This window comes from Ovis canadensis, chromosome 10 (assembly GCF_042477335.2).
Source record: "Ovis canadensis isolate MfBH-ARS-UI-01 breed Bighorn chromosome 10, ARS-UI_OviCan_v2, whole genome shotgun sequence".
Taxonomy (NCBI): domain Eukaryota; kingdom Metazoa; phylum Chordata; class Mammalia; order Artiodactyla; family Bovidae; genus Ovis; species Ovis canadensis.
In genome coordinates, this window is record NC_091254.1 from 82,088,067 (window position 1) to 82,096,398 (window position 8,332).

The 8,332-nt window shown below is 42.9% G+C and overlaps 1 non-coding gene across 1 annotated transcript; it reads left to right on the top strand.

Moving 5' to 3' along the window:
• The first annotated feature begins 7,280 nt into the window (after positions 1-7,280).
• Positions 7,281-7,352, top strand: TRNAW-CCA (transfer RNA tryptophan (anticodon CCA)). Its single transcript has one exon. It is a non-coding gene; the product is annotated as a tRNA-Trp (tRNA).
• Positions 7,353-8,332: the final 980 nt, after the last annotated feature.

Below are 8,332 nucleotides of genomic sequence, written 5' to 3' on the forward strand. Positions count from 1 at the left end.
TGGGCATGAGTTTGGGTAAACTCTGGGAGTTGGTGATGGACAGGGAGGCCTGGCCTGCTGCAGTCCATGGGGTCACAAAGAGTTGGACACGACTGAACAACTGAACTAACTGACAAGTTGAAATGGCAATAGTACTTTTTTTCCCCCTTCACTGAAAAGGTCTGGCAGTCCTAAATTTCCCCAGGAAACTGGCCTAACATAGTGGAGATAACTGAATAGACGTAACAGGGAAAAGAACACAAGAAGGGTATAAGGGATTGACTTCATCTTGAGAATTCTGTTTTTCTTAATCTTCATAATCCTGCTTTTGGGCAAACCCTGGGATATTTCCTAAAGAATATCTCCAGCCTCCTTTGATGTCTCCTTAGTCCAGAATTGGGGCTATATCTGGGCATCTCCATCAGTGGGAAGCTGTTGCTGCTGTTGAGTCTCTCGATCATGTCCAACTCTTTGCAACCCCAGGATCTGCAGCACACCAGGCTTCCCTGTCCTTCACCATCTCCCAGAGTTTGCTCAAATTTATGTCCATTGAGTTGGTGATGCCAAACTCATCATCTCATCCTCTGTCCCCTTCTCCTCTGGACTTCAATCTTTCCCAGCATCAGGGGCTTTTCCAATGAGTTGGCACTTCACATCAGATGGCCAAAGTATCAGAGCTTCAGCATCAGTCCTTCCAATGAATATTCAGGGTTGATTTCCTTTAGAATTGACTGGTTTGATCTCCTTGCTGTCCAAGGGACTCTCAAGAGACTTCTCCAGCACTGCAATTTAAAAGCATCAATTCTTCAGCGCGCAGCCTTTATGGTCTAACTCTCATATCCATACATGACTACTGGAAAAACCATAGCTTTGACTATAATACAAACCTTTGTCAGCAAGGTGATGTTCCTGCTTTCTAATTCGCTGTCTAGGTTTGTCATAGCTTTTCTTCCAAGGAGTGAAAATGAAAGTGAAGTCACTCAGTCATGTCTGACTCTTTGCGACCCCATAGACTGTAGCCTATCAGGCTCCTCTGTCCATGGGATTTTCCAGGCAAGAGTGCCGGAGTGGATTGCCATTTCCTTCTCCATGGGATCTTCCTGACCCAGGAATCGAACCCGGGTCTTCCGCATTGCAGGCAGAGGCTTTACCGTCTGAGCTACCAGGGCAGATGAGACCTTCCAAGGAGTAAGCATCCTTTAATCTCACTGCTGCAGTCACCGTCTGCAGTGACTTTGGAGCCCCCAAAAATAAATTGTGTCACTGTTTCCATTTTTCCCGATCTATTTGCCATGAGGTGATGGGACAGGATGCCATGATTTAGTTTTCTGAATGTTGAGTTTTAAGCCAGTTTTTCACTCTCCTTGTTCACTTTCATCAAAAGGCTCTTTCGTTCCTCTTCACTTTCCACCACTAGGATGGTATCATCTGTACATCTGAGGTTGTTGATATTTCTCCCAGAAGCCTTGATTCCAACTTGGGATTAAGATGCAAAGTTCCAGGGGGCAAATTTTATTTAAGTCATAAGCCCAAATGTATAATCATAAAGTATTTGATTTAGGTCATACCTGAATGGTCTAGTGGTTTTCCCTACTTTCTTCAATTTAAGTCTGAATTTGGCAATAAGGAGTTCATGATCTGAGCCACAGTCAGCTCCCGGTCTTGTTTTTGCTGACTGTATACAGCTTCTTCATCTTTGGCTGCAAAGAATATAATCAATCTGATTTCAGTGTTGACCATCTGGTGATGTCCATGTGTAGAGTCTTCTCTTGTATTGTTGGAAGAGGATATTTGCTATGACCAGTGCATTCTCTTGGCAAAACTCTCTTAGCCTTTGCCATGCTTCATTCCATGTTCCAAGGCCAAATTTGCCTGTTACTCCAGGTGGTTCTTGACTTCCTACTTTTGCATTCCTGACCCCTATAATGAAAAGGACATCTTTTTTGGGTGTTAGTTCTAAAAGGTCTTGTAGGTCTTCATAGAACTGTTCAACTTCAGCTTCTTCAGCATTACTGGTTGGGGCAAAGACTTGGATTACTGTGATATTGAATGGTTTGCCTTGGAAATGAACAGAGATCATTCTGTCATTTTTGAGATTGCATCCAGGTACTGCATTTGGGACTCTTCTGTTGACCATGATGGCTACTCCATTTCTTCTAAGGGATTCCTGGCCACAGTACTAGATATAATGGTCATCTGAGTTAAATTCACCCATTCCAGTCCATTTTAGTTCACTGATTCCTAGAATGTCAACGTTCACTCTTGCCATCTCCTGTTTCACCACTTCCAATTTGCCTTAATTTATGGACATAACATTTCAGGTTCCTATGCAATATTGCTCTTTACAGCATCAGACCTTGCTTCTATCACCAGTCCCATCCACAGCTGGGTATTGTTTTTGCTTTGGCTCCATCCCTTCATTCTTTCTGGAGTTATTTCTCCACTGATCTCCAGTAGCATACTGGGCACCTACCGACCTGGGGAGTTCCTCTTTCAGTATCCCATCATTTTGCCTTTTTATGCTGTTCATGGGGTTCTCAAGGCAAGAATACTGAAGTGGTTTGCCATTTCCTTCTCCAGTGGGCCACATTCTGTCAGACCTCTCCACCATGACCCGCCCGTCTTGGGTGGCCCCACATGGCATGCCTTAGTTTCACTGAGTTAGACAAGGCTGTGGTCCATGTGATTAGATTGACTAGTTTTCTGTGATTATGGTTTGTGTGTCTGCACTCTGATGCATCTCACAACACCTACTGTTGTACTGTGGATGGAGGTTTGTGACATTGTATAGGAGACAGGGATCAAGACCATCCCCATGGAAAAGAAATGCAAAAGGGCAAAATGGCTATCTGGGGAGGCATTACAAATAGCTGTGAAAAGAAGAGAAGCAAAAAGCAAAGGAGAAAAGGAAAGATATAAGCATCTGAATGCAGAGTTCCAAAGAATAGCAAGGAGAGATAAGAAAGCCTTCCTCAGCAATCAATGCAAAGAAAATAGAGGAAAACAACAGAATGGGAAAGACTAGAGATCTCTTCAAGAGAACTAGAGATAACAAGGGAACATTTCATGCAAAAATGGGCTCAGTAAAGGATAGAAATGGTGGGAACTTAACAGAGCCAGAAGATATTAAGAAGATGTGGCAAGAATACACGGAAGAACTGTACTAAAAAGATCTTCATGACCCAGATAATCATGATGGTGATTATCTAGAGCCAGACATCCTGGAATGTGAAGTCAAGTGGGCCTTAAAAAGCATCACTACAAACAAAGCTAGTGGAGGTGATGGAATTCCAGCAGAGCTATTTCAAATCCTGAAAGATGATACTGTGAAAGTGCTGCACTCAATATGCCAGCAAATTTGGAAAACTCAGCAGTGGTCACAGGACTGGAAAAGGTCCGTTTTCATTCTAATCCCAAAGAAAGGCAATGCCAAAGAATGCTCAAACTACCACACAATTGCACTCATCTCACACGCTAGTAAAGTAATGCTCAAAATTCTCCAAGCCAGGCTTCAGCAATATGTGAACCATGAACTCCCTGATGTTCAAGCTGGTTTTAGAAAAGGCAGAGGAACCAGAGATCAAATTGCCAACATCTGATGGATCATGGAAAAAGCAAGAGAGTTCCAGAAAAACATCTATTTCTGCTTTATTGACTATGCCAAAGCCTTTAACTGTGTGGTTCACAATAAACTGTGGAAAATCCTGAAAGAGATAGGAATACCAGAGCAACTAACCTGCCTCTTGAGAAACCTATATGCAGGTCAGGAAGCAACAGTTAGAACTGGACATGGAACAACAGACTGGTTCCAAATAGGAAAAGGAGTACGTCAAGGCTGTATATTGTCACCCTGCTTATTTAACTTATATGCAGAGTACATCATGGGAAATGCTGGACTGGAAGAAGCACAAACTGGAATCAAGATTTCCAGGAGAAGTATCAATAACGTCAGATATACAGATGATATCACCCTTATGGCACAAAATGAAGAAGAACTAAAGAGCCTCTTGATGAAAGTAAAAGAGGAGAATGAAAAAGTTGGCTTAAAGCTCAACATTCAGAAAACTAAGATCATGGCATCTGGTCCCATCACTTCATGGGAAATAGATGGGGAAACAGTGTCAGACTTTATTTTTGGGGGCTCCAAAATCACTGCAGATGGTGACTGCAGCCATGAAATTAAAAGACGCTTACTCCTTGGAAGGAATGTTATGACCAACCTAGACAGCACATTCAAAAGCAGAGACATTACTTTGCCAACTAAGGTCCGTCTAGTCAAGGGTATGGTTTTTCCAGTAGTCATGTATGGGTGTGAGAGTTGGACTGTGAAGAAAGCCGAGCGCCGAAGAATTGATGCTTTTGAACTGTGGTGTTGGAGAAGACTCTTGAGAGTCCCTTGGACTGCAAGGAGATCCATCCAGTCCATTCTTAAGGAGATCACTCCTGGGATTTCTTTGGAAGGACTGATGCTAAAGCTGAAACTCCAGTACCTTGGCCACCTCATGCGAAGAGTTGAGTCATTGGAAAAGACCCTGAATCAGGGAGGGATTGGGGGCAAGAGAAGGGGATGACAGAGGATGAGATGGCTGGATGGCATCACCAACTTGATGCCCATGAGTTTAGGTGAACTCCGAGAGTTGGTAATGGACAGGGAAGCCTGGCATGCTGCAGTTCATGGGGTCGCAAAGAGTCGGACACGACTGGGTGATTGAACTAAATCCCATATGTATATGGAGGTTCACAGAAGAAAATATAAATAGAAATATGCTTCCCTTGTGGCTCAAATGGTAAAGAATCCACTTTCAATACGTGAGACCTGGTTTTGATCCCTGGGTCAAGATGAATCCCTGGAGAAGGGAATGGCAACGCACCCCATTGTTTTTGCCTGAAGAATTCAATGGACAGAGGAGTCTGGCAGGCTATAGTCCATGGGGTTGTGAAGAGTGTGACATGACTGAGCAACTAACATTTCCACTTTTTCACAGAATGTGACAACGGCATAGTCCATTCAGCCTCTAAGGAGCTATAAGAACTCCTGCGAGTTGACAACCTTCTCGAAGTTTCTATTTTTTTAATTTATCTGTAAAATGAAGGGGAGGAAAGATGACCTCCCAGTTTCCTTTTAATAAAAGAAGGATATTGGAATATTCAATAGGACTTACTTTACAAAGCAGGAAGTCTGTTATTGTATCAGTCAACCAAGATTCTGTGCTTTGGGGAGCCTGTGGACACAGGCAATAATTTTTTGTCCAAAAAGCACTCATTTTACAATAAGGGAGGAAATAGCATTTTCTGAGCATAAAAACACGCACTCATTTCCTTTAAAAAAAAAAAAAACAAACCTAAGTGTTGGCTGTCAATGCACAAAAACAACATAAAAACAATTTCACTCTGTCAATTAGATTCTGACACACAGCCTTTTTTTTCTTCAGGGCATTTAAAAGTACATTATGGGAGTCTCTCTGTCCCAGAAATTAACTTGCAGTACATAATTATTTGAAGGTATAAAATGGAGACAAAAGGAGAGATGCCTTGTGTAGATGGCACATTTCAGCCCTGCCCCCTTTTCCCAACACTTGAGTTGCTGTTTAGTTTTGCTTGAAAAGTTTGCTTGCCCTCTTTCTTGACTACCTCAAAAGAGTCATTTCTACACTAAAACACTGACCAAAACAATCACCCAGAGAATAAGACTTTCTTTTAAGTCTCAGGTCCTAATAGAAAGAAGAGGAATAATAGCAATGCAAAAATCTAACTTGTACATGAGAGAGCAATTTGAAGGCAGCAAAGTCTTTTTCTCAGAGAGGATAGACAGTTTGTCACACAATTACTCTGTGCAGCAGAAAACACGGTCTACTGCCAAGAAAAATTGACCATCCTTTCCTAAATCTTGAAAAGTATTTGAATTCTAAAAGATTGGTTTGGCATACAAATCAATTAACTCATTCGCTTCGATCTCCCATTCTTACCGTCAATGACACAATTATCTTGTCCCTGCTCCAGCCTTTTCCAAATCAACCTTGATGATGCTCATTAATTCTACTTGTGACAGTGTGACAGCTATCATTTTGAGTGTGAAGGGGCAGTAGGTGTTCTGGTTTTGAAAATAGAAATAGCAAAGATAATAAATGTCCCTGTAGTGATAAACAATTCAGTGCAAATTTGTTCAAAGCTCAATATCTTCCAACACAAAGGGGAAAAAAATACTGAACCTACTTGAAGACTCACAGTATTTACCTACCTGCAGGGAGGGTATCTGGCTCCTTGAACTGCAGTGGGGAGCAAATAAACTCTGATGCTAGAACTGGACTCTGGTTGCAAAGTGAGAGGTTCCTGAGAAAAAGAAAAAGACTTTGCCTTCGTTTTACCTTACTTGAAACATAAGCATTCTTGGTCTATTTCTAAGATTCAGGGGCAACCCAGGGAGGGAAGTACTAATATCTGCAAAGGAGAGGAACCTTATTGCACATTCAAAAATGATGTTTCATTAAAGATTCATCAAGGATTAGGTATAATGCAAGGGCCCTTGAAGGAAGACTGGCCCAAAAGTTGGGCCTCAGCTCCCTTAATGGGAGAACCCAGTGCAGGTCCAGCTAGGTATAAGGTGGCCAGACTAGTGGCAGAGGTGACTCTTGGGTCAAGTCAGACAGGCTAGACACAGTGACAAATGATGCTGTTCATCTGAAGCTCAAGCCCAGAAACCTTATATATCTTGTTAAGAAAGATAGGCTGGTGGCAGGAGAAATGGAAGGGAGAAGGAAAAAAGACATCCAATCTGGCAAAAAGAGCTACAAGTGGGAAGTGAATAGGGTCAGCACACAGGTAAATGAAGCCATCTTGGGGTTACCCAGGACTCCACTCAGGAAGCAGCAGGGCTTAGTGAAGTGTCCCGAGGGCATCAGTCAAGGAGCAAGCGATTCAGAGTTTTAATCTTCAGATCAGCTGTTGATCTCCTCTACAGATTTGCAATGAATTCCTAAACCTCTCCAAACTTTTATGCATCTGCTAGATGGAGAGTAATCATCGATTCCTCCTATGTTGTGAGGATGAAATGAAGCAATGATTATGAAGAACTTCACCTGATGCCTGCTAAATGGTGATCATTCTCACTAATGCTAGCTGCAATGCCTGAGATTTTTAGTTATCAGCTGTTAAGAATTTAGGTTGAATTGTCTATAAATTAAATTTGGGGAGCAAGCAAGGCAGGAGCTTGGTTTTCAGGGTCTCAGAGGATGACAAGAAAAGAAAGAGATAGCAATGGAAACTTTATCTGTAATAACTGTCTCCTTACACATCATTCGGCTTCCCTGGTGGCTCAGAGGTTAAAGCGTCTGCCTCCAATGCGGGAGACCCGGGTTCGATCCCTGGGTGGGGAAGATCCCCTGGAGAAGGAAATGGCAATCCACTCCAGTATTCTTGCCTGGAGAATCCCATGGATGGAGAAGCCTAGTAGGTTACAGTCCACGGGGTCGCAAAGAGTCGGACATGACTGAGCGACTTCACCTTACCTTACCTTACACATCATTCAACCACTATGACAGTTAGACTGATGGCTATATACAGGGTCAGGAAGGGACCATCAGGGCAGGCCCCTGCCTTTGAGGAGCTGGAGTGGTTGGTCTTCTTTAGCTTCACCAGGTTTCAGTGACAGGTTTTGAGTACTGTGGCCCTGAGTTCATTCTGTTCAATCATCCCTTTGGTTTCATGACATAATTTGTCATGGCACAATAACTTTTAAAACACACATATATCATAGCACAACTAACTGTCCAACAAAAACTAGGTAAGTTCACTTTATAGGTATTTAAACACTCAAAGGGCTTCCCAGGTGGCACTAGTGGTAAGAACCTGCCTGCCATTTGCAGGAGATATAAGAGATGCAGGTTCAATTTCTGGACTGGGAAGATTCCCTGGAGGAAGACATGACAACCTACTCCAGTATTCTCACCTAGAGAATCCCACTGGACAGAGGAGCCTGGGGGGCTACAGCGCAAGGGGTCAGAAAGGGCCGGACATGACTGAGCAACTTAGAATGCATGCGAACACTCAAAAGGAAAAACACAGGAAAGAACCAAGTGGACCAACAGCTGGTTCTGATTCAAGATGAGGAAATGCCCCTTTGTCAGAAATCAACATGTGGGCCCTGGATCCCAGTCCTACTTCAGCTAAGTGGCCTTTCAAATAGCTTCCTTTATACATTGGATGATGCAAAAATATTTGAAAATACCAGACCTATGAAAGTTCCACATTTGCATCTGTGAGCAGTGAAACAAAATGTGCTCAAGGTCATGTATCAGCAGCCTATGTCTTGATCAGCCTGAGAAGCTCTGGTACCCAGTCAGAGGTGGCAGGGAGG